Here is a 22,944-nt window from a genome sequence, read left to right on the forward strand (position 1 = left end):
GGCAGAAATTGAACTACTAACTGTTTGGTTACCAAGCGAACGTGCTGCCAGAATGTGCCACAAAGAAAACATGTCAAAATATCTAACTTGTGAAACGAGCAAGACAAAAATTCATTTTCAAGTTTCGAATTTGATTGTGTCAAAATTTATAAGTGCTCATCCCTGGGTAGGCTTGAACCACTAACTTTTCGGTTAACAGCCGAACGCGCTAACTGATTGCACCACCGTGACAACATAACAGGCTTTTTAATCTGTGAAACGAAGATGACAACTACTTATTTGCTGGTTTTTGATACTGTGCTTAGCAAAATTAAAAAGAATCATCTATGGCCGAAATTGAACTACTAACTGTTTGGTTACCAAACGAACGCGCTGCCAGAATGTGCCACAAAGAAAACATGTCAAAATATCTAACTTGTGAAACGAGCAGGACAAAAATTCATTTTCAAGTTTCGAATTTGATTGTGTCAAAATTTATAAGTGCTCGTCCCTGGGTGGGCTTGAACCACCAACTTTTCGGTTAACAGCCGAATGCGCTAACCGATTGCACCACAGAGACAACATAACAGGCTTTTTAATCTGTGAAACGAGCATAACACCTCATCATTTGCTTGTTTTTAATACTGTGTGTATTAAAATTAAAAACAATCGTCTATGCGAGTAATTGAACTACCAACTGTTTGGTGACCAACCGAACGTGCTACCAGAATGTGCCACAAAGAAAACATGTCAAAATATCTAACTTGTGAAACGAGCAGGACAAAATTTCATTTTCAAGTTTCGGATTTGATTGTGTCAAAATTTATAATGGCTCGTCTCTGGGTGGGCTTGAACCACCAACCTTTCGGTTAACAGCCGAACGCACTAACCGATTGCGCCACAGAGACAACATAACAGGCTTTTTAATCTGTGAAACGAGCATGACACCTAAACATTTGTATGTTTTTAATACTGTGTGTATTAAAATTTAAAACAATAGTCTATGGAAAAAATTGAACCAACAACTGTTTGGTGACCAACCGAGCGCGCTACCAGAATGTGCAACAAAAAAAACATGTCAATATATCTAACCTGTGAAACGAGCAGGACAAAAATTCATTTTCAAGTTTCGAATTTGATTGTGTCAAAATTTATAAGTGCTCGTCCCTGGGTGGGCTTGAACCACCAACCTTCCGGTTAACAGCCAAACGCACTAACCGATTGCGCCACAGTGACAGCATAACAGTTTTTTAATCTGTGAAATGAGCATGACACCTAATCATTTGCTGGTTTTTAAAATTGTTTGTATTAAACTTAAAAACAATCGTCTATGCGAGAAATTGAACCAACAACTGTTTAGTGACCAACCGAACGTGCTACCGGAATGTGCCACAAAGAAAACATGTCAAAATATCTAACCTGTGAAACGAGCAAAACAAAAAATCATTTTCAAGTTTCGAAATTGATTGTGTCAAAATTTACAAAGGCTCGTCTCTGGGTGGGCTTGAACCACCAACCTTTCGGTTAACAGCCGAACGCGCTAACCGATTGCGCCGCAGAGACAACATATGAGGTTTTTTAATCTGTGAAACGAGCATGACACCTAATCATTTGCTTGTTTTTAAAATGGTGTGTATTAAAATTAAAAACAACCGTCTATGCGAGAAATTGAACCAACAACTGTTTGGTGACCAACCGAACGTGCTACCAGAATGTGCCACAAAGAAAAACTGTCAGAATATCTAACCTGTGAAACGAGCAAGACAAAAATTCATTTTCAAGTTTTGAATTTGATTGTGTCAAAATTTATAAATGCTCGTCTCTGGGTGGGCTTGAACCACCAACCTTTCAGTTAACAGCCAAACGCACTAACCGATTGTACCGCAGAGACAACATAACAGGCTTTTTAATCTGTGAAACGAGCATGACACCTAATCGTTTGCTAGTTTTTAATACTGCGCGTATTAAAATTAAAAACCATCGTCTTTGACAGAAATTGAACTACAAACTGTTCGGTTACCAAAGGAACATGCTACAAGATTATGCCACAAAGAAAACATGTCAGAATATCTAACCTGTGAAACGAGCAAGACAAAAATTCATTTTCAAGTTTCGAATTTGATTGTGTCAAAATTTATAAATGCTCGTCCCTGGGTGGGCTTGAACCACCAACCTTTCGGTTAACAGCCGAACGCGCTAACCGATTGCACCACAGAGACAAAATAACAGGTTTTTTAATCTGTGAAACGAGCATGACACCTAATCATTTGCTGGTTTTTAAAATTGTGTGTATTAAAATTAAAAACAATCGTCTATGCGAGAAATTGAACCAACAACTGTTTAGTGACCAACCGAACGTGCTACCAGAATGTGCCACAAAGAAAACATGTCAAAATATCTAACCTGTGAAACGAGCAAAACAAAAATCATTTTCAAGTTTCGAAGTTGATTGTGTCAAAATTTATAAATGCTCGTCCCTGGGTTGGCTTGAACCACCAACCTTTCGGTTAACAGCCGAACGCGCTAACCAATTGCGCCACAGAAACAACATAACAGGTTTTTTAATCTGTGAAACGAGCATGACACCTAATCATTTGCTGGTTTTTAAATTTGTGTGTATTAAAATTAAAAACAATCGTCTATGCGAGAAATTGAACCAACAACTGTTTAGTGACCAACCGAACGTGCTACCAGAATGTGCCACAAAGAAAACATGTCAAAATATCTAACCTTTGAAACGAGCAAAACCAAAAAAACATTTTCAAGTTTCGAAATTAATTGTGTCAAAATTTACAAAGGCTCGTCTCTGGGTGGGCTTGAACAACCAACCTTTTGGTTAACAGCCGAACGCGCTAACCAATTGCACCACAGAAACAATATAACAGGTTTTTTAATCTGTGAAACGAGCATGACACCTAATTATTTTCTGGTTTTTAATACTGCGCTTACTAAAATTAAAAACGATCATCTATGGCAAAAATTGGAATACAAACTGGTTGGTCACCAAACGAACGTGCTGCCAGAATGTGTCAAAAAGAAAACATGTCAAAATATCAAACCTGTGAAACGAGCAAGACAAAAATTCATTTTTAAGTTTCGAATTTGATTGTGTCTAAATTTATAAATGCTCGTCCCTGGGCGGGCTTGAACCACCAACCTTTCGGTTAACAGCCGAACGCACTAACCGATTGCACCACAGAGACAACATAACAGGTTTTTTAATCTGTGAAACGAGCATGACACCTAATCATTTGCTGGTTTTTAAAATTGTGTGAATTAAAATTAAAAACAATCGTCTATGCGAGAAATTGAACAAACAACTGTTTGGTGAACATCCGAACGCGCTACCAGAATGTGCCACAAAGAAAACATGTCAGAATATGTAACCTGTGAAACGAGCAAGACAAAAATTCATTTTCAAGTTTCGAATTTGATTGTGTCAAAATTTATAAATGCTCGTCCCTGAGTAGGCTCGAACCACAAACCTTTCGGTTAACAGCCGAACGCGCTAACCGATTGCACCACAGAGACAACATAACAGGTTTTTTAATCTGTGAAACGAGCATGACACCTAATCATTTGCTGGTTTTTAAAATTGTGTGTATTAAAATTAAAAACAACCGTCTATGCGAGAAATTGAACCAACAACTGTTTAGTGACCAACCGAACGTGCTGCCAGAATGTGTCACAAAAAAAACATTTCAAAATATCAAACTTGTGAAACAAGCAAGACAAAAATTCATTTTCAAGTTTCGAATTTGATTGTGTCTAAATTTATAAATGCTCGTCCCTGGGTGGGCTTGAACCACCAACTTTTCGGTTAACAGCCGAACGCGCTAACCGATTGCACCACAGAGACAACATATGAGGTTTTTTAATCTGTGAAACGAGCATGACACCTAATCATTTGCTGGTTTTTAAAATTGTGTGTATTAAAATTAAAAACAACCGTCTATGACAGAAATTGAACTACCAACTGTTCGGTTACCAAACGAACGCGCTGCCAGAATGTGTCACAAAAAAAACATGTCAAAATATCAAACTTGTGAAACGAGCAAGACAAAAAATCATTTTTAAGTTTCGAATTTGATTGTGTCAAAATTTATAAATGCTTGTCCTTGGGTGGGCTTGAACCACCAACCTTTCGGTTAACAGCCGAACGCGATAACCGATTGCACCACAGAGAAAACATATCAGGCTTTTTAATCTGTGAAACGAAGATGACACCTAATTATTTGCTGGTTTTTAAAATTGTGTATTAAAATTAAAAACAATCGTCTATGCGAGAAATTGAACCAACAACTGTTTAGTGACCAACCGAACGTGCTGCCAGAATGTGTCACAAAAAAAACATGTCAAAATATCAAACTTGTGAAACGAGCAAGACAAAAATTCATTTTTAAGTTTCGAATTTGATTGTGTCAAAATTTATAAATGCTCGTCCCTGGGTGGGCTTGAACCACCAACCTTTCGGTTAACAGCCGAACGCGCTAACCGATTGCACCACAGAGACAACATAACAGGCTTTTTAATCTGTGAAACGAGCATGACACCTAATCATTTGCTGGTTTTTAATACTGCGCGTATTAAAATTAAAAACCATCGTCTTTGACAGAAATTGAACTACAAACTGTTCGGTTACCAAAGGAACATGCTACAAGATTGTGCCACAAAGAAAACATGTCAGAATATCTAACCTGTGAAACGAGCATCACAAAATTTCATTTTCAAGTTTCGAAGTTGATTGTGTTAAAATTTATAAATGCTCGTCCCTGGGTGGGCTTGAACCACCAACCTTTCGGTTAACAGCCGAACGCGCTAACCAATTGCACCACAGAGACAACATATCAGGTTTTTTAATCTGTGAAACGAGCATGACACCTAATTATTTGCTGGTTTTTAATACTGCGCTTACTAAAATTAAAAACAATCATCTATGGCCAAAATTGAAATACCAACTGGTTGGTTACCAAACGAACGTGCTGCCAGATAGTGTCACAAAAAAAACATGTCAAAATATCAAACCTGTGAAACGAGCAAGACAAAAATTCAATTTCAAGTTTCGAATTTGATTGTGTCAAAATTTACAAATGCTCTTCCCTGGGTGGGCTTGAACCACCAACCTCTCGGTTAACAGCCGAACGCGCTAACCGATTGCGCCACAGAGACAACATAACAGGTTTTTTAATCTGTGAAACGAGCATGACACCTAATCATTTGCTGGTTTTTAAAATTGTGTGTATTAAAACTAAAAACAATCGTCTATGCGGGAAATTGAACAAACAACTGTTTGGTGACCAACCGAACGCGCTACCAGAATGTGCCACAAAGAAAACATGTCAAAATATCTAACCTGTGAAACGAGCAAGACAAAAAGTCATTTTCAAGTTTCGAATTTGATTGTGTCAAAATTTATAAATGCTCGTCCTTGGGTGTGCTTGAACCACCAACCTTTCGGTTAACAGCCGAACGCGCGCACCGATTGCACCACAGAGACAACATATCAGGTTTTTTAATCTGTGAAACGAGCATGACACCTAATCATTTGCTGGTTTTTAATACTGCGCGTATTAAAATTAAAAACCATCGTCTTTGACAGAAATTGAACTACAAACTGGTCGGTTATCAAAGGAACATGATACATGACTGTGCCACAAAAAAAACATGTCAGAATATCTAACCTGTGAAACGAGCAAGACAAAAATTCAATTTCAAGTTTCGAATTTGATTGTGTCAAAATTTATAAATGCTCGTCCCTGGGTGGGCTTGAACCACCAACCTTTCGGTTAACAGCCGAACGCGCTAACCGATTGCACCACAGAGACAACATAACAGGTTTTTTAACCTGTGAAACGAGCATGACACCTAATCATTTGCTGGTTTTTAATACTGCGCGAATTAAAATCAATAACCATCGTCTTTGACATAAATTGAACTACAAACTGTTCTGTTACCAAAGGAACATGCTACATGACTGTGCCACAAAGAAAACATGTCAGACTATCTAACCTGTGAAACGAGCAAGACAAAAATTCATTTTCAAGTTTCGAATTTGATTGTGTCAAAATTTATAAATGCTCATCCCTGGGTGGGCTTGAACCACCAACCTTTCGGTTAACAGCCGAACGCGCTAACCGATTGCACCACAGAGACAACATAACAGGTTTTTCAATCTGTGAAACGAGCATGACACCTAATCATTTGCTGGATTTTAAAATTGTGTGTATTAAAATTAAAAACAACCGTCTATGACAGAAATTGAACTACCAACTGTTCGGTTACCAAACGAACGCGCTGCCAGAATGTGCCACAAAGAAAACATGTCAAAATATCTAACTTGTGAAACGAGCAAGACAAAAATTCATTTTCAAGTTTCGAATTTGATTGTGTCAAAATTTATAAGTGCTCGTCCCTGGGTGGGCTTGAACCACCAACCTTTCGGTTAACAGCCGAACGCGCTAACCGATTGCGCCACAGAGACAACATAACAGGCTTTTTAATCTGTGAAACGAGCATGATACCTAATCATTTGCTGGTTTTTAATACTGCACGTATTAAGATTAAAAACCATCGTCTTTGACAGAAATTGAACTACAAACTGTTCGGTTAACAAAGGAACATGCTACAAGATTATGCCGCAACGAAAACATGTCAGAATATCTAACCTGTGAAACGAGCAAGACAAAAATTCATTTTCAAGTTTCGAATTTGATTGTGTCAAAATTTATAAATGCTCGTCCCTGGGTGGGCTTGAACCACCAACCTTTCGGTTAACAGCCGAACGCGCTAACCGATTGCGCCACAGAGACAAAATAACAGGTTTTTTAATCTGTGAAACGAGCATGACACCTAATCATTTGCTGGTTTTTAAAATTGTGTGTATTAAAATTAAAAACAATCGTCTATGCGAGAAATTGAACCAACAACTGTTTAGTGACCAACCGAACGTGCTACCAGAATGTGCCACAAAGAAAACATGTCAAAATATCTAACCTGTGAAACGAGCAAAACAAAAATCATTTTCAAGTTTCGAAGTTGATTGTGTCAAAATTTATAAATGCTCGTCCCTGGGTTGGCTTGAACCACCAACCTTTCGGTTAACAGCCGAACGCGCTAACCAATTGCGCCACAGAAACAACATAACAGGTTTTTTAATCTGTGAAACGAGCATGACACCTAATCATTTGCTGGTTTTTAAATTTGTGTGTATTAAAATTAAAAACAATCGTCTATGCGAGAAATTGAACCAACAACTGTTTAGTGACCAACCGAACGTGCTACCAGAATGTGCCACAAAGAAAACATGTCAAAATATCTAACCTGTGAAACGAGCAAAACAAAAATCATTTTCAAGTTTCGAAATTAATTGTGTCAAAATTTACAAAGGCTCGTCTCTGGGTGGGCTTGAACAACCAACCTTTTGGTTAACAGCCGGACGCGCTAACCGATTGCGCCACAGAGACAACATAACAGGCTTTTTAATCTGTGAAACGAGCATGACACCTAATTATTTTCTGGTTTTTAATACTGCGCTTACTAAAATTAAAAACGATCATCTATGGCAAAAATTGGAATACAAACTGGTTGGTCACCAAACGAACGTGCTGCCAGAATGTGTCAAAAAGAAAACATGTCAAAATATCAAACCTGTGAAACGAGCAAGACAAAAATTCATTTTTAAGTTTCGAATTTGATTGTGTCTAAATTTATAAATGCTCGTCCCTGGGCGGGCTTGAACCACCAACCTTTCGGTTAACAGCCGAACGCACTAACCGATTGCACCACAGAGACAACATAACAGGTTTTTTAATCTGTGAAACGAGCATGACACCTAATCATTTGCTGGTTTTTAAAATTGTGTGAATTAAAATTAAAAACAATCGTTTATGCGAGAAATTGAACAAACAACTGTTTGGTGACCATCCGAACGCGCTACCAGAATGTGCCACAAAGAAAACATGTCAGAATATGTAACCTGTGAAACGAGCAAGACAAAAATTCATTTTCAAGTTTCGAATTTGATTGTGTCAAAATTTATAAATGCTCGTCCCTGAGTAGGCTCGAACCACAAACCTTTCGGTTAACAGCCGAACGCGCTAACCGATTGCACCACAGAGACAACATAACAGGTTTTTTAATTTGTGAAACGAGCATGACACCTAATTATTTGCTGGTTTTTAATACTGCGCTTACTAAAATTAAAAACAATCATCTATGGCAAAAATTGAAATACCAACTGGTTGGTTACCAAACGAACGTGCTGCCAGAATGTGTCACAAAGTAAACATGTCAAAATATCTAACCTGTGAAACGAGCAAGACAAAAATTCATTTTTAAGTTTCGAACTTGATTGTGTCAAAATTTACAAAGGCTCGTCCCTGAGTGGGCTTGAACCACCAACCTCTCGGTTAACAGCTGAACGCGCTAACCGAATGCGCCACAGAGACAACGTAACAGGTTTTTTAATCTGTGAAACGAAGATGACACCTAATTATTTGCTGGTTTTTAATACTGTGCGATTTAAAATTACAAACAATCGTCTACGGCAGAAATTGAACTAACAACTGTTCGGTTACCAAAGGAACATGCTACAAGAATGTGCCACAAAGATAACATGTCAGAATATCTAACCTGTGAAACAAGCAAGACAAAAATTCATTTTCAAGTTTCGAATTTGATTGGTTCAAAATTTACAAGGGCTCGTCACTGGGTGGGCTTGAACCACCAACTTTTCGGTTAACAGCCGAATGCGATAACCGATTGCACCACAGAGAAAACATATCAGGCTTTTTAATCTGTGAAACGAAGATGACACCTAATTATTTGCTGGTTTTTAATACTACGCTTACTAAAATTAAAAACAATCATCTATGGCAGAAATTGAACTACGAACTCTTTGGTTACCAAACAAACGCGCTGCCAGAATGTGCCACAAAGAAAACATGTCAAAATATCTAACTTGTGAAACGAGCAAGACAAAAATTCATTTTCAAGTTTCGAATTTGATTGTGTCAAAATTTATAAATGCTCGTCCCTGGGCGGGCTTGAACCACCAACCTTTCGGTTAACAGCCGAACGCGCTAACTGATTGCGCCACAGAGACAACATAACAGGTTTTTCAATCTGTGAAACGAGCATGACACCTAATCATTTGCTGGATTTTAAAATTGTGTGTATTAAAATTAAAAACAACCGTCTATGACAGAAATTGAACTACCAACTGTTCGGTTACCAAACGAACGCGCTGCCAGAATGTGCCACAAAAAAAACATGTCAAAATATCTAACTTGTGAAACGAGCAAGACAAAAATTCATTTTCAAGTTTCGAATTTGATTGTGTCAAAATTTATAAGTGCTCGTCCCAGGGTGGGCTTGAACCACCAACCTTTCGGTTAACAGCCGAACGCGCTAACCGATTGTGCCACAGAGACAACATAACAGGCTTTTTAATCTGTGAAACGAGCATGACACCTAATCATTTGCTGGTTTTTAATACTGCACGTATTAAGATTAAAAACCATCGTCTTTGACAGAAATTGAACTACAAACTGTTCGGTTAACAAAGGAACATGCTACAAGATTATGCTACAACGAAAACATGTCAGAATATCTAACCTGTGAAACGAGCAAGACAAAAATTCATTTTCAAGTTTCGAATTTGATTGGTTCAAAATTTACAAGGGCTCGTCCCTGGGTGGGCTTGAACCACCAACCTTTCGGTTAACAGCCGAACCCGCTAACCGATTGCACCACAGAGACAACATAACAGGCTTTTTAATCTGTGAAACGAGCATGACACCTAATCATTTGCTGGTTTTTAATACTGCGCGTATTAAAATTAAAAACCATCGTCTTTGACAGAAATTGAACTGCAAACTGTTCGGTTACCAAAGGAACATGCTACAAGATTGTGCCACAAAGAAAACATGTCAGAATATCTAACCTGTGAAACGAGCAAGACAAAAATTCATTTTCAAGTTTCGAGTTTGATTGTGTCAAAATTTATAAATGCTCGTCCCTGGGTGGGCTTGAACCACCAACTTTTCGGTTGACAGCCGAACGCGCTAACCGATTGCGCCGCAGAGACAACATATGAGGTTTTTTAATCTGTGAAACGAGCATGACACCTAATCATTTGCTTGTTTTTAAAATGGTGTGTATTAAAATTAAAAACAACCGTCTATGCGAGAAATTGAACCAACAACTGTTTGGTGACCAACCGAACGTGCTACCAGAATGTGCCACAAAGAAAACATGTCAGAATATCTAACCTGTGAAACGAGCAAGACAAAAATTCATTTTCAAGTTTTGAATTTGATTGTGTCAAAATTTATAAATGCTCGTCTCTGGGTGGGCTTGAACCACCAACCTTTCAGTTAACAGCCGAACGCACTAACCGATTGTACCGCAGAGACAACATAACAGGCTTTTTAATCTGTGAAACGAGCATGACACCTAATCGTTTGCTAGTTTTTAATACTGTGCGTATTAAAATTAAAAACCATCGTCTTTGACAGAAATTGAACTACAAACTGTTCGGTTACCAAAGGAACATGCTACAAGATTATGCCACAAAGAAAACATGTCAGAATATCTAACCTGTGAAATGAGCAAGACAAAAATTCATTTTCAAGTTTCGAATTTGATTGTGTCAAAATTTATAAATGCTCGTCCCTGGGTGGGCTTGAACCACCAACCTTTCGGTTAACAGCCGAACGCGCTAACCGATTGCACCACAGAGACAAAATAACAGGTTTTTTAATCTGTGAAACGAGCATGACACCTAATCATTTGCTGGTTTTTAAAATTGTGTGTATTAAAATTAAAAACAATCGTCTATGCGAGAAATTGAACCAACAACTGTTTAGTGACCAACCGAACGTGCTACCAGAATGTGCCACAAAGAAAACATGTCAAAATATCTAACCTGTGAAACGAGCAAAACAAAAATCATTTTCAAGTTTCGAAGTTGATTGTGTCAAAATTTATAAATGCTTGTCCCTGGGTTGGCTTGAACCACCAACCTTTCGGTTAACAGCCGAACGCGCTAACCAATTGCGCCACAGAAACAACATAACAGGTTTTTTAATCTGTGAAACGAGCATGACACCTAATCATTTGCTGGTTTTTAAAATTGTGTGAATTAAAATTAAAAACAATCGTTTATGCGAGAAATTGAACCAACAACTGTTTAGTGACCAACCGAACGTGCTACCAGAATGTGCCACAAAGAAAACATGTCAAAATATCTAACCTGTGAAACGAGCAAAACCAAAAAAACATTTTCAAGTTTCGAAATTAATTGTGTCAAAATTTACAAAGGCTCGTCTCTGGGTGGGCTTGAACAACCAACCTTTTGGTTAACAGCCGGACGCGCTAACCGATTGCACCACAGAGACAACATAACAGGCTTTTTAATCTGTGAAACGAGCATGACACCTAATTATTTTCTGGTTTTTAATACTGCGCTTACTAAAATTAAAAACGATCATCTATGGCAAAAATTGGAATACAAACTGGTTGGTTACCAAACGAACGTGCTGCCAGAATGTGTCACAAAAAAAACATGTCAAAATATCAAACCTGTGAAACGAGCAAGACAAAAATTCATTTTTAAGTTTCGAAGTTGATTGTGTCAAAATTTATAAATGCTCGTCCCTGGGTGGGCTTGAACCACCAACCTTTCGGTTAACAGCCGAACGCACTAACCGATTGCACCACAGAAACAACATAACAGGCTTTTTAATCTTTGAACTGAGCATGACACCTAATCATTTGATGGTTTTTAAAAGTGTGTGTATTAAAATTAAAAGCAATCATCTATGCGAGAAATTGAACCAACAACTGTTTAGTGACCAACCTAACGTGCTACCAGAATGTGCCACAAAGAAAACATGTCAAAATATCTAACCTGTGAAACGAGCAAAATAAAAAATCATTTTCAAGTTTCGAAATTGATTGTGTCAAAATTTACAAAGGCTCGTCTCTGGGTGGGCTTGAACAACCAACCTTTCGGTTAACAGCCGAACGCACTAACCGATTGTGCCACAGAGACAACATAACAGGCTTTTTAATCTGTGAAAAGAGCATGACACGTAATTGTTTGCTGGTTTTTAATACTGCGCTTAGTAAAATTAAAAACAATCATCTATGGCAAAAATTGAAATACCAACTGGTTGGTTACCAAACGAACGTGCTGCCAGAATGTGTCAAAAAGAAAACATGTCAAAATATCTAACTTGTGAAACGAGCAAAACAAAAATTCATTTTCAAGTTTCGAATTTGATTGTGTCAAAATTTACAAAGGCTCGTCCCTGGGTGGGCTTGAACCACCAACCTTTTGGATAAAAGTCGAACGCACTAACCGATTGCACCACAGAGACAACATAACAGGCTTTTTAATCTGTGAAACGAAGATGACAACTACTTATTTGCTGGTTTTTAATACTGTGCTTACCAAAACTAAAAACAATCATCTATGGCAGAAATTGAACAAACAACTGTTTGGTTACCAAACAAACGCGCTGCCAGAATGTGCCACAAAGAAAACATGTCAAAATATCTAACTTGTGAAACGAGCAAGACAAAAGATCATTTTCAAGTTTCGAATTTGATTGTGTCAAAATTTATAGGTGCTCGTCCCTGGGTGGGCTTGAACCACCAACCTTTCGGTTAACAGCCGAACGCGCTAACCGATTGCACCACAGAGACAACAGAACAGGTTTTTTAATCTGTGAAACGAGCATGACACCTAATCATTTGCTGGTTTTAATACTGCGCGTATTAAAATTAAAAACCATCGTCTTTGACAGAAATTGAACTACAAACTGTTCGGTTACCAAAGGAACATGCTACAAGATTATGCCACAAAGAAAACATGTCAGAATATCTAACCTGTGAAACGAGCAAGACAAAAATTCATTTTCAAGTTTTGAATTTGATTGTGTCAAAATTTATAAATGCTCGTCCCTGGGTGGGCTTGAACCACCAACCTTTCGGTTAACAGCCGAACGCGCTAACCGATTGCGCCAAAGAGACAACATAACAGGTTTTTTAATCTGTGAAACGAGCATGGCACCTAATCATTTGCTGGTTTTTAAAGTTGTGTGTATTAAAATTAAAAACAACCGTCTATGCGCGAAATTGAACCAACAACTGTTTGGTGAACAACCGAACGTGCTACCAGAATGTGCCACAAAGAAAACATGTCAGAATATCTAACCTGTGAAACGAGCAAGACAAAAATTCATTTTCAAGTTTCGAATTTGATTGTGTCCAAATTTATAAATGCTCGTCCCTGGGTGGGCTCGAACCACCAACCTTTCGGTTAACAGCCGAACGCGCTAACCGATTGCGCCACAGAGACAACATGACAGGTTTTTTAATCTGTGAAACGAGCATGACACCTAAATATTTGCTGGTTTTTAATACTGCGCTTACTAAAATTAAAAACAATCATCTTTGGCAAAAATTGAACTACCAACTGGTTGGTTACCAAACAAACGTGCTGCCAGAATGTGTCACAAAAAAAACATGTCAAAATATCAAACCTGTGAAATGAGCAAGACAAAAATTCATTTTTAAGTTTCGAATTTGATTGTGTCAAAATTTATAAATGCTCGTCCCTGGGTGGGCTTGAACCACCAACCTTTCGGTTAACAGCCAAATGCGGTAACCGATTGCACCACAGAGACAACATAACAGGCTTTTTAATCTGTGAAACAAAGATGACAACTACTTATTTGCTGGTTTTTAATACTGTGCTTACCAAAATTAAAAACAATCATCTACGGCAGAAATTGAACTACCATTTGTTTGGTTACCAGACGAACGGGCTGCCAGAATGTGCCACAAAAAAAACATGTCAAAATATCTACCTTGTGAAACGAGCAAGACAAAAATTCATTTTCAAGTTTCGAATTTGATTGTGTCAAAATTTATAAGTGCTCGTCCCTGGGTGGGCTTGAACCACCAACGTTTCGGTTAACAGCCGAACGCACTAACCGATTGCACCACAGAGACAACATAACAGGCTTTTTAATCTGTGAAACGAGCATGACACCTAATCATTTGCTGGTTTTTAATACTGCGCGTATTAAAATTAAAAACCATCGTCTTTGACAGAAATTGAACTACAAACTGTTCGGTTACCAAAAGAACATGCTACAAGATTATGCCACAAAGAAAACATGTCAGAATATCTAACCTGTGAAACGAGCAAGACAAAAATTCATTTTCATGTTTCGAATTTATTGTGTCAAAATTTATAAATGCTCGTCCCTGGGTGGGCTTGAACCACCAACCTTTCGGTTAACAGCCGAACGCGCTAACCGATTGCACCACAGAGACAACATAACAGGCTTTTTAATCTGTGAAACGAAGATGACAACTACTTATTTGCTGGTTTTTAATACTGTGCTTACCAAAGTTAAAAACAATCATCTATGAAGGAAATTGAACTACCAACTGTTTGGTTACCAAACGAACGCGCTGCCAGAATGTGCCACAAAGAAAACATGTCAAAATATCTAACTTGTGAAACGAGCAAGACAAAAGATCATTTTCAAGTTTCGAATTTGATTGTGTCAAAATTTATAAGTGCTCGTCCCTGGGTGGGCTTGAACCACCAACCTTTCGGTTAACAGCCGAACGCGCTAACCGATTGCACCACAGAGACAACAGAACAGGTTTTTTAATCTGTGAAACGAGCATGACACCTAATCATTTGCTGGTTTTAATACTGCGCGTATTAAAATTAAAAACCATCGTCTTTGACAGAAATTGAACTACAAACTGTTCGGTTACCAAAGGAACATGCTACAAGAATGTGCCACAAAGAAAACATGTCAAAATATCTAACTTGTGAAACGAGCAAGACAAAAATTCATTTTCAAGTTTCGAATTTGATTGTGTCAAAATTTATAAGTGCTCGTCCCAGGGTAGTCTTGAACCACCAACCTTTCAGTTAACAGCCGAACGCACTAACCGATTGCACCGCAGAGACAACATAACAGGCCTTTTAATCTGTGAAACGAGCATGACACCTAATCGTTTGCTAGTTTTTAATACTGCGCGTATTAAAATTAAAAACCATCGTCTTTGACAGAAATTGAACTACAAACTGTTCGGTTACCAAAGGAACTTGCTACAAGATTGTGCCACAAAGAAAACATGTCAGAATATCTAACCTGTGAAACGAGCAAGACAAAAATTCATTTTCAAGTTTCGAATTTGATTGAGTCAAAATTTATAAATGCGCGTCCCTGGGTGGGCTTGAACCACCGACCTTTCGGTTAACAGCCGAACGCACTAACCGATTGCGCCACAGAGACAACATAACAGGTTTTTTAATCTGTGAAACGAGCATGACACCTAAACATTTGCTGGTTTTTAATACTGCGCTTACTAAAATTAAAAACAATCATCTATGGCAAAAATTGAAAAACCAACTGGTTGGTTACCAAACGAACGTGCTGCCAGAATGTGTCACAAAAAAAACATGTCAAAATATCAAACCTGTGAAACGAGCAAGACAAAAATTCATTTTTAAGTTTCGAAGTTGATTGTGTCAAAATTTATAAATGCTCGTCCCTGGGTGGGCTTGAACCACCAACCTTTCGGTTAACAGCCGAACGTGCTAACCGATTGCACCACAGAGACAACAGAACAGGATTTTTAATCTGTGAAACGAGCATGACACCTAATCATTTGCTGGTTTTTAAAATTGTGTGTATTAAAATTAAAAACAACCGTCTATGCGAGAAATTGAACCAACTACTGTTTGGTGACCAACCGAACGTGCTACAAGATTGTGCCACAAAGAAAACATGTCAGAATATCTAACCTGTGAAACGAGCAAGACAAAAATTCATTTTCAAGTTTCGAATTTGATTGTGTCAAAATTTATAAATGCTCGTCCCTGGGTGGGCTTGAACCACCAACCTTTCGGTTAACAGCCGAACGCGCTAACCGATTGCGCCACAGAGACAACATAACAGGTTTTTTATTCTGTGAAACGAGCATGGCACCTAATCATTTGCTGGTTTTTAAAATTGTGTGTTTTAAAATTAAAAACAACCGTCTATGCGAGAAAGTGAACCAACAACTGTTTGGTGAACAACCGAACGTGCTACCAGAATGTGCCACAAAGAAAACATGTCAGAATATCTAACCTGTGAAACGAGCAAGACAAAAATTCATTTTCAAGTTTCGAATTTGATTGTGTCCAAATTTATAAATGCTCGTCCCTGGGTGGGCTCGAACCACCAACCTTTCGGTTAACAGCCGAACGCGCTAACCGATTGAGCCACAGAGACAACATGACAGGTTTTTTAATCTGTGAAACGAGCATGACACCTAAATATTTGCTGGTTTTTAATACTGCGCTTACTAAAATTAAAAACAATCATCTTTGGCAAAAATTGAACTACCAACTGGTTGGTTATCAAACAAACGTGCTGCCAGAATGTGTCACAAAAAAAACATGTCAAAATATCAAACCTGTGAAATGAGCAAGACAAAAATTCATTTTTAAGTTTCGAAGTTGATTGTGTCAAAATTTATAAATGCTCGTCCCTGGGTGGGCTTGAACCACCAACCTTTCGGTTAACAGCCAAATGCGGTAACCGATTGCACCACAGAGACAACATAACAGGCTTTTTAATCTGTGAAACGAAGATGACAACTACTTATTTGCTGGTTTTTAATACTGTGCTTACCAAAATTAAAAACAATCATCTACGGCAGAAATTGAACTACCACTTGTTTGGTTACCAGACGAACGGGCTGCCAGAATGTGCCACAAAAAAAACATGTCAAAATATCTAACTTGTGAAACGAGCAAGACAAAAATTCATTTTCAAGTTTCGAATTTGATTGTGTCAAAATTTATAAATGCTCGTCCCTGGGTGGGCTTGAACCACCAACTTTTCGGTTAACAGCCAAATGCAGTAACCGATTGCACCACAGAGACAACATAACAGGCTTTTTAATCTGTGAAACGAAGATGACAACTACTTATTTGCTGGTTTTTAATACTGTGCTTACCAAAATTAAAAACAATCATCTATGGCAGAAATTGAACTACCAACTCTTTGGTTACCAAACAAATGCGCTGCCAGAATGTGCCACAAAGAAAACATGTCAAAATATCTAACTTGTGAAACGAGCAAGACAAAAATTCATTTTCAAGTTTCGAATTTGATTGTGTCAAAATTTATAAGTGCTCGTCCCTGGGTGGGCTTGAACCACCAACCTTTCGGTTAACAGCCGAACGCAATAACCGATTGCGCCACAGAGACAACATAACAGGCTTTTTAATCTGTGAAACGAGCATGACACCTAAACATTTGCTGGTTTTTAATACTGCGCGTATTAAAATTAAAAACCATCGTCTTTGACAGAAATTGAACTACAAACTGTTCGGTTACCAAAGGAGCTTGCTACAAGATTATGCCACAAAGAAAACATGTCAGAATATCTAACCTGTGAAACGAGCAAGACATAAATTCATTTTCAAGTTTCGAATTTGATTGTGTCAAAATTTATAAATGCTCGTCCCTGGGTGGGCTTGAACCACCAACCTTTCGGTTAACAGCCGAACGCGCTAACCGATTGCGCCACAGAGACAACATAACAGGTTTTTTAATCTGTGAAACGAGCATGACACCTAATCATTTGCTGGTTTTTAAAATTGTGTGTATTAAAATTAAAAACAACCGTCTATGTGAGAAATTGAACCAACAACTGTTTGGTTACCAAACGAACGTGCTCCCAGAATGTGTCACAAAAGAAACATGTCAAAATTTCAAACCTGTGAAACGAGCAAAACAAAAATTCATTTTTAATTTCCGAATTTGATTGTGTCAAAATTTATAAATGCTCGTCCCTGGGTGGGCTTGAACCACCAACTTTTCGGTTAACAGCCAAATGCGGTAACCGATTGCACCACAGAGACAACATAACAGGCTTTTTAATCTGTGAAACGAGCATGACACCTAATCATTTGCTGGTTTTTAATACTGCGTGTATTAAAATTAAAAACCATCATCTTTGACAGAAATTGAACTACAAACTGTTCGGTTACCAAAGGAACATGCTACAAGATTATGCCACAAAGAAAACATCTCAGAATATCTAACCTGTGAAACCAGCAAGACAAAAATTCATTTTCAAGTTTCGAATTTGATTGTGTCAAAATTTATAAGTGCTCATCCCTGGGTGGGCTTGAACCACCAACCTTTCGGTTAACAGCCGAACGCGCTAACCGATTGCGCCACAGAGACAACATAACAGGTTTTTTAATCTGTGAAAAGTGCATGACACCTAAATATTTGCTGGTTTTTAATACTGCGCTTACTAAAATTAAAAACAATCATCTATGGCAAAAATTGAAATACCAACTGGTTGGTTACCAAACGAACGTGCTGCCAGAATGTGTCACAAAAAAAACATGTCAAAATATCAAACCTGTGAAACGAGCAAGACAAAAATTCAATCTTAAGTTTCGAATTTGATTGTGTCAAAAATTATAAATGCTCGTCCCTGGGTGGGCTTGAACCACCAACCTTTCGGTTAACAGCCGAACGCGCTAACCGATTGCACCACAGAGACAACATAACAGGTTTTTTAATCTGTGAAACGAGCATGACACCTAATCATTTGCTTGTTTTTAAAATTGTGTGTATTAAAATTAAAAACAATCGTCTATACGAGAAATTGAACAAACAACTGTTTGGTGACCAACCGAACGCGATACCAAAATGTGCCACAAAGAAAACATGTCAGAATATCAAACCTGTGAAACGAGCAAGACAAAAATTCATTTTCAAGTTTCGAATTTGATTGTGTCAAAATTTATAAATGCTCGTCCCTGGGTGGGCTTGAACCACCAACCTTTCGGTTAACAGCCGAACGCGCTAACCGATTGCACCACAGAGATAACATAACAGGTTTTTTAATCTGTGAAACGAGCATGACACCTAATCATTTGCTGGTTTTTAATACTGCGCGTATTAATATTAAAAACCATCGTCTTTGACAGAAATTGAACTACAAACTGTTCGGTTACCAAAGGAACATGCTACAAACTTATGCCACAAAGAAAACATGTCAGACTATCTAACCTGTGAAACGAGCAAGACAAAAATTCATTTTCAAGTTTCGAATTTGATTGTGTCAAAATTTATAAATGCCCGTCCCTGGGTGGGCTTAAACCACCAACCTTTCGGTTAACAGCCAAACGCGCTAACCGATTGCGCCACAGAGACAACATAACAGGCTTTTTAATCTGTGAAACGAGCATGACACCTAATTATTTGCTGGTTTTTAATACTGCGCTTACCAAAATTAAAAACAATCATCTATGGCAGAAATTGAACTGCCAACTGTTTGGTTACCAAACGAACGTGCTGCCAGAATGTGCCACAAAGAACACATGTCAAAATATCTAACTTGTGAAACGAGCAAGACAAAATTTCATTTTCAAGTTTCGAATTTGATTGTGTCAAAATTTATAAGTGTTCGTCCCTGGGTGGGCTTGAACCACCAACCTTTCGGTTAACAGCCAAATGCACTAACCGATTGCGCCACAGAGACAACATAACAGGCTTTTTAATCTGTGAAACGAGCGTGACACCTAATCATTCGCTGGCTTTTAATACTGTGCGATTTAAAATTAAAAACAATCGTCTATGGCATAAATTGAACTAACAACTGTTCGGTTACCAAAGGAACATGGTACAAGAATGTGCCACGAAGATAACATGTAAAAATATCTAACTTGTGAAATGAACAAGACAAAAAATTCATTTTCAAGTTTCGAAATTGATTGTGTCAAAGTTTATAAGTGCTCATCTTTGGGTGGGCTTGAACCACCAACCTTTCGGTTAACAGCCGAACGCTCTAACCGATTGCACCAGAGAGACAATATAACAGGTTTTTTAATCTGTGAAACGAGCATGACACCTAATCATTTGCTGGTTTTTAAAATTGTGTGTATTAAAATTAATAACAATCGTCTATGCAAGAAATTGAACAAACAACTGTTTGGTGACCAACCGAACGCGCTACCAGAATGTGCCACAAAGAAAACATGTCAGAATATCTAACCTGTGAAACGAGCAAGACAAAAATTCATTTTCAAGTTTCGAATTTGATTGTGTCATAATTTATGAATGCTCGTCCCTGGGTGGGCTTGAACCACCAACCTTTCGGTTAACAGCCAAATGCACTAACCGATTGCGCCACAGAGACAACATAACAGGCTTTTTAATCTGTGAAACGAGCGTGACACCTAATCATTCGCTGGTTTTTAATACTGTGCGATTTAAAATTAAAAACAATCGTCTATGGCATAAATTGAACTAACAACTGTTCGGTTACCAAAGGAACATGGTACAAGAATGTGCCACGAAGATAACATGTAAAAATATCTAACTTGTGAAATGAACAAGACAAAAAATTCATTTTCAAGTTTCGAAATTGATTGTGTCAAAGTTTATAAGTGCTCATCTTTGGGTGGGCTTGAACCACCAACCTTTCGGTTAACAGCCGAACGCGCTAACCGATTGCACCAGAGAGACAATATAACAGGTTTTTTAATCTGTGAAACGAGCATGACACCTAATCATTTGCTGGTTTTTAAAATTGTGTGTATTAAAATTAATAACAATCGTCTATGCGAGAAATTGAACAAACAACTGTTTGGTGACCAACCGAACGCGCTACCAGAATGTGCCACAAAGAAAACATGTCAAAATATCAAACCTGTGAAACGAGCAAGACAAAAATTCATTTTCAAGTTTCGAATTTGATTGTGTCCAAATTTATAAATGCTCGTCCTTGGGTGGGCTTGAACCACCAACTTTTCGGTTAACAGCCAAACGCGCTAACCGATTGCGCCACAGAGACAACATGACAGGTTTTTTAATCTGTGAAACGAGCATGACACCTAAATATTTGCTGGTTTTTAATACTGCGCTTACTAAAATTAAAAACAATCATCTTTGGCAAAAATTGAACTATCAACTGGTTGGTTACCAAACAAACGTGCTGCCAGAATGTGTCACAAAAAAACATGTCAAAATATCAAACCTGTGAAACGAGCAAGACAAAAATTCATTTTCAAGTTTCGAATTTGATTGTGTCAAAATTTATGAATGCTCGTCCCTGGGTGGGCTTGAACCACCAACCTTTCGGTTAACAGCCAAACGCGCTAACCGATTGCGCCACAGAGACAACATGACAGGTTTTTTAATCTGTGAAACGAGCATGACACCTAAATATTTGCTGGTTTTTAATACTGCGCTTACTAAAATTAAAAACAATCATCTATGGCAAAAATTGAAATACCAACTGGTTGGTTACCAAACGAACGTGCTGCCAGAATGTGTCACAAAAAAAACATGTCAAAATATCAAACCTGTGAAACGAGCAAGACAAAAATTCAATCTTAAGTTTCGAATTTGATTGTGTCAAAAATTATAAATGCTCGTCCCTGGGTGGGCTTGAACCACCAACCTTTCGGTTAACAGCCGAACGCGCTAACCGATTGCACCACAGAGACAACATAACAGGTTTTTTAATCTGTGAAACGAGCATGACACCTAATCATTTGCTTGTTTTTAAAATTGTGTGTATTAAAATTAAAAACAATCGTCTATGCGAGAAATTGAACAATCAACTGTTTGGTGACCAACCGAACGCGATACCAAAATGTGCCACAAAGAAAACATGTCAGAATATCAAACCTGTGAAACGAGCAAGACAAAAATTCAATTTCAAGTTTCGAATTTGATTGTGTCAAAATTTATAAATGCTCGTCCCTGGGTGGGCTTGAACCACCAACCTTTCGGTTAACAGCCGAACGCGCTAACCGATTGCACCACAGAGATAACATAACAGGTTTTTTAATCTGTGAAACGAGCATGACACCTAATCATTTGCTGGTTTTTAATACTGCGCGTATTAAAATTAAAAACCATCGTCTTTGACAGAAATTGAACTACAAACTGTTCGGTTACCAAAGGAACATGCTACAAACTTATGCCACAAAGAAAACATGTCAGACTATCTAACCTGTGAAACGAGCAAGACAAAAATTCATTTTCAAGTTTCGAATTTGATTGTGTCAAAATTTATAAATGCCCGTCCCTGGGTGGGCTTAAACCACCAACCTTTCGGTTAACAGCCAAACGCGCTAACCGATTGCGCCACAGAGACAACATAACAGGCTTTTTAATCTGTGAAACGAGCATGACACCTAATTATTTGCTGGTTTTTAATACTGCGCTTACCAAAATTAAAAACAATCATCTATGGCAGAAATTGAACTGCCAACTATTTGGTTACCAAACGAACGTGCTGCCAGAATGTGCCACAAAGAACACATGTCAAAATATCTAACTTGTGAAACGAGCAAGACAAAATTTCATTTTCAAGTTTCGAATTTGATTGTGTCAAAATTTATAAGTGTTCGTCCCTGGGTGGGCTTGAACCACCAACCTTTCGGTTAACAGCCAAATGCACTAACCGATTGCGCCACAGAGACAACATAACAGGCTTTTTAATCTGTGAAACGAGCGTGACACCTAATCATTCGCTGGCTTTTAATACTGTGCGATTTAAAATTAAAAACAATCGTCTATGGCATAAATTGAACTAACAACTGTTCGGTTACCAAAGGAACATGGTACAAGAATGTGCCACGAAGATAACATGTAAAAATATCTAACTTGTGAAATGAACAAGACAAAAAATTCATTTTCAAGTTTCGAAATTGATTGTGTCAAAGTTTATAAGTGCTCATCTTTGGGTGGGCTTGAACCACCAACCTTTCGGTTAACAGCCGAACGCGCTAACCGATTGCACCAGAGAGACAATATAACAGGTTTTTTAATCTGTGAAACGAGCATGACACCTAATCATTTGCTGGTTTTTAAAATTGTGTGTATTAAAATTAATAAC

General features: G+C 38.0%; 10 non-coding genes across 10 annotated transcripts; all 10 read right to left on the reverse strand.

Moving 5' to 3' along the window:
- Positions 1-4,746: 4,746 nt before the first annotated feature.
- Positions 4,747-4,820, reverse strand: Trnan-guu (transfer RNA asparagine (anticodon GUU)). The gene has a single exon. It is a non-coding gene; the product is annotated as a tRNA-Asn (tRNA).
- Positions 4,821-6,386: 1,566 nt separating this feature from the next.
- Positions 6,387-6,460, reverse strand: Trnan-guu (transfer RNA asparagine (anticodon GUU)). The gene has a single exon. It is a non-coding gene; the product is annotated as a tRNA-Asn (tRNA).
- Positions 6,461-6,714: 254 nt separating this feature from the next.
- On the reverse strand, positions 6,715-6,788 carry Trnan-guu (transfer RNA asparagine (anticodon GUU)). The gene has a single exon. It is a non-coding gene; the product is annotated as a tRNA-Asn (tRNA).
- A 3,204-nt stretch (positions 6,789-9,992) lies between these two features.
- On the reverse strand, positions 9,993-10,066 carry Trnad-guc (transfer RNA aspartic acid (anticodon GUC)). The gene has a single exon. It is a non-coding gene; the product is annotated as a tRNA-Asp (tRNA).
- Positions 10,067-13,271: 3,205 nt separating this feature from the next.
- Positions 13,272-13,345, reverse strand: Trnan-guu (transfer RNA asparagine (anticodon GUU)). The gene has a single exon. It is a non-coding gene; the product is annotated as a tRNA-Asn (tRNA).
- Positions 13,346-15,237: 1,892 nt separating this feature from the next.
- On the reverse strand, positions 15,238-15,311 carry Trnan-guu (transfer RNA asparagine (anticodon GUU)). The gene has a single exon. It is a non-coding gene; the product is annotated as a tRNA-Asn (tRNA).
- A 254-nt stretch (positions 15,312-15,565) lies between these two features.
- Positions 15,566-15,639, reverse strand: Trnan-guu (transfer RNA asparagine (anticodon GUU)). Its single transcript has one exon. It is a non-coding gene; the product is annotated as a tRNA-Asn (tRNA).
- A 254-nt stretch (positions 15,640-15,893) lies between these two features.
- On the reverse strand, positions 15,894-15,967 carry Trnan-guu (transfer RNA asparagine (anticodon GUU)). The gene has a single exon. It is a non-coding gene; the product is annotated as a tRNA-Asn (tRNA).
- Positions 15,968-17,533: 1,566 nt separating this feature from the next.
- On the reverse strand, positions 17,534-17,607 carry Trnan-guu (transfer RNA asparagine (anticodon GUU)). Its single transcript has one exon. It is a non-coding gene; the product is annotated as a tRNA-Asn (tRNA).
- Positions 17,608-18,189: 582 nt separating this feature from the next.
- On the reverse strand, positions 18,190-18,263 carry Trnan-guu (transfer RNA asparagine (anticodon GUU)). The gene has a single exon. It is a non-coding gene; the product is annotated as a tRNA-Asn (tRNA).
- Between the last annotated feature and the right edge of the window lie 4,681 nt (positions 18,264-22,944).

This window comes from Watersipora subatra, chromosome 8, assembly GCF_963576615.1.
Source record: "Watersipora subatra chromosome 8, tzWatSuba1.1, whole genome shotgun sequence".
Classification (NCBI taxonomy): Eukaryota; Metazoa; Bryozoa; class Gymnolaemata; order Cheilostomatida; family Watersiporidae; genus Watersipora; species Watersipora subatra.